This window comes from Myodes glareolus, chromosome 4 (genome assembly GCF_982192425.1).
Source record: "Myodes glareolus chromosome 4, mMyoGla1.1, whole genome shotgun sequence".
In the NCBI taxonomy this organism is placed as follows: Eukaryota; Metazoa; Chordata; class Mammalia; order Rodentia; family Cricetidae; genus Myodes; species Myodes glareolus.
In genome coordinates, this window is record NC_142029.1 from 83,839,453 (window position 1) to 83,842,845 (window position 3,393).

Below are 3,393 nucleotides of genomic sequence, written 5' to 3' on the forward strand. Positions count from 1 at the left end.
AGGGGTTGCAAATCAGATATTTACATTCATGGGAGTAGCAAAATTACAGTTACAAAGTAGCAACGAAAAAAGTTTTATGAAGAACTGTATTAAAGGGTCACAGCATTGGGAATGTTGAGAATCTCTGCCCTTGAGTACCTGGGACTGTAAGTGCATGCCACAATGCCATTCTCAAATCTTGAACTCTTATCAGCTGGGTTACGTTGCTCTTTATGTTCAAATCTGAGTAGGTAGGGCAGCGTCTCTGATTTTAAGATGAGTCTAGTGAACTTCGGAGGAAATGACAACAGCTCTCATGCCGGTTGTTCCCTAACCAAAGATAACATTAAAATCATTAGAGAAAAAAAGAGGGTTAACATATGGCAGTAAGTGAATACCGGCTCACGCATTCAGCCATGTATTCACTCAGTGAATAGGCTGAACCCTGAAGTGTTACCCAGGGCTAGAGAGAGCAGTGAGCAAAGCGGCGAAGAAGACAGACTTTAATCATATCCACGCAAGATCCACATAGCTACGATAAAGACGAAGGACATGGTGCTAATGCAGTGTGAACTGGAGTAGGAAAGAAGCTTTCAGGAAAACATGTCGCCTGAGGATTGAAGAGTGACTTGGCCAGGGCAGGGAAGGGAGGGCATGTGCCTCGTTGATGGGAACCTGTGTAGCAGGAGCTGATCCTTCAGTACAGTTGGAACCAAGGAGAGCAATGCCAGCAGGGGCCAGGGACAGACCCCTGGAAAACTGAAGAAGTCCATTAGGCCAATGTTTAGCATCGGTCAGTCCATGTCTTGAAAAGATTGCCTGGGTCTCTGCAGAGAACCAAGCCGTGGTGAGCAGGGGAGGAGCTGCAGAGATGGCTCTGTCACAGCTCAGTTGGCTCATGGTTCTCTTCTCTACCTGGACAGAAGCCTCCAGCAGGCAGAGGAACTCCTCAAATGCTGGCGTCTAGCAGCTTTCGCTCCTGGCAGTGTTTGGCAGCAGTAGTCAAGCGGCATCCGCTACTGCTCCATCCTTCAGGCTTCAGAACTCTTGGCCCTTGGCAATGGCTGTGGTGACAGCTCTCAGCTAGGGGCTGACAGACGCTGGCTCTGAAGACCCGAGAGTTCTCTGGACCTCTTCTGCCAAGCAGAGCCTGCAGGTTCTCCTCTCCGACCCCTTACAGCCTGTATTCTTCATTTCAGCTTTCTGTTCTCTTGCTATCTCTGTTTCTGCCTCTCTTTTTTTCTTCCCTGGCTGTTCTTGATCTGTTTGGCTACCCCAGCTTGGCTGCCCCAGTTCGGCCTCTGCTGGGTGCCTGCTTCCAGTGATGCTGTCTGGGATGCTTGTGGAAGCTACGCAGGAAGACAACTTTCAGGAGTCTGTCTTCTTCCACTGTGCAGGACCCAAAGATGGAGCTCAGGTCATTATGCTTGGTGGCATGTGCCTTTACCTCCCAGAAACCCCTCGGCTAAAGTAATGGTGGGAGTTCTCCCCTTCTGGCCAAAGTGGAAATAGTTGCAGGGTGGGCTAGAGTTCACTGAGGCTTATGGAAACAAAAAATCTGACACAAATTGTTTCAAATAGCCTTGAGGTTGCACTCAGCGATCAGCTGCGTCATCCAGCTGCGTTCTGGAGGTATCTGTAGAGTGTTCAGAGCAGTCTGGTTAGCTGTCAGTCCCATTAGCTCTTTCGTTCAAGACATCCAGAGGATCAAGGCAGAATTCAGGAGCTGCTAATTAGGGCCTCAGCTATCCCCATGCCCCAGTGTGTGCTTATTTAATCAGACAATGATAGCAGAGAGGATGCTTACAATATACATTTGAAGACCTTGTCCTTAACTAATAGTGGTAACTGACTTTAACAGCAGTTAATGCCGCTCAGTGCCCCAGGACTTGGGGAGGTCCCTCATTTGGGACAATTAGAGTACAGTTTGATTATTTTTAGATTTACTTACTATATTTTATGTGTATGAGTATTTTGTTTGCATGTATGTATGTGTCCCGTATGCGTGCCTGGTGTCCTGGGTGGTCAGAAGAGGTGTAGGAGCCTCTGGAATTGGAGTTATGGATGGGATTGAGCCACCATGTGAGTTCTGAGAACTGAACTCAGGTCTTCTCCAAGAGTAACAAGTGTTTTTAACAGCTGAGCCATCTCTCCTGACCCTGGAGATCACTTTTAGCGATAGACTTTTTCTAGTCCTGGGGAGGGATTCAGCTAGCTTGTGGTAGGCGGGTGACAACAGAGAAAGCAGGGAATACATGCATTTAGGGGCATGAAGTTGTAGGGGCAAGGCCAACAGCGTGCTTGTGGATTCTGTGTAGCTGTAAGGGAGAAAGTGGTGTCAAGTGTGAGTCGTGGTTTTTAGACGACAGAACCAGACAGGCGACGGAGTCACTCACTGCGATGGGAAAAACTGACAGGGGGAAGATTGTGATTATGGTTCTTGGGAATGATCTCATGGAATTCTCTCTATAAATAGATTGAGCAGAAGCTCCAACACTGCAGCGCCTCCGTAAGACTTAGGGCCTAAAGTAGTTTTGTACAAATATATAGCAATACAAATCTAAATAATTCATTCAGTATTTTATATATAAAATTATGCCAACTAAAGTACATGTCTTTATATTTCCAGTTAATAGATGTATATCTATTTTCTTTTTCTAGGATTTTGATATTGACCCCGTAGCCCTGACAATCGAAAGGCCTTTACTCTTTGTTTTGTCAGTGTGAGGGATTGACCCCGGGACTGATTCCAAGTCTTGCAGTCCACCACAGAAAAACACTCCAAGCCCTTGGTACCTAAATGTTATTAAGTTGCTCTGTATTAAGTACTGAGTGTTTATTTAAAAAATTCAGCATATTTCTATAGTGAGTAATATGATTAACTAAGAATTATATCTGACCCAGAGTATCTCTAATAGTGTTTGTGTTAATATTTTGTTTTGAAAGCCACATCAGGGGACTGGAGAGATTTCTCATTTGTTAAGAGCACATGCTGTTCCTGCAAAAGACCTGAGTTCCAATCCTAGCACCTTCATCAAGCAGCTCACAGCTGCCTATAACTCCAACTCTAGGAGAAATTGGACACCTCTGAACTTTTGGAGCACTTGCGTTCATGGGGGTGCACACATCCTCCCCCCAATTTAAAATAAAAATAAATCTTAAAAATTATCTGGATGAATACAGTGGTAGATGCCTATAATTTCAGTACTTGGGTGATTAGAGGCAGGAGGATCGGGAGTTGAAGGCTATACTTGGTTACATAGGGAATCCAAAGGGAGCCCAGGCTACTTGATATCCTGTTACAAACAAACCTAAAACAATAATACCTTAAATTTTAATTGGATCATTAACAGTGTTGATTTCTTAAAGTATAGGTATTTGGGGGGAGAGCAGCCATCTTACTAATTTCTTCAA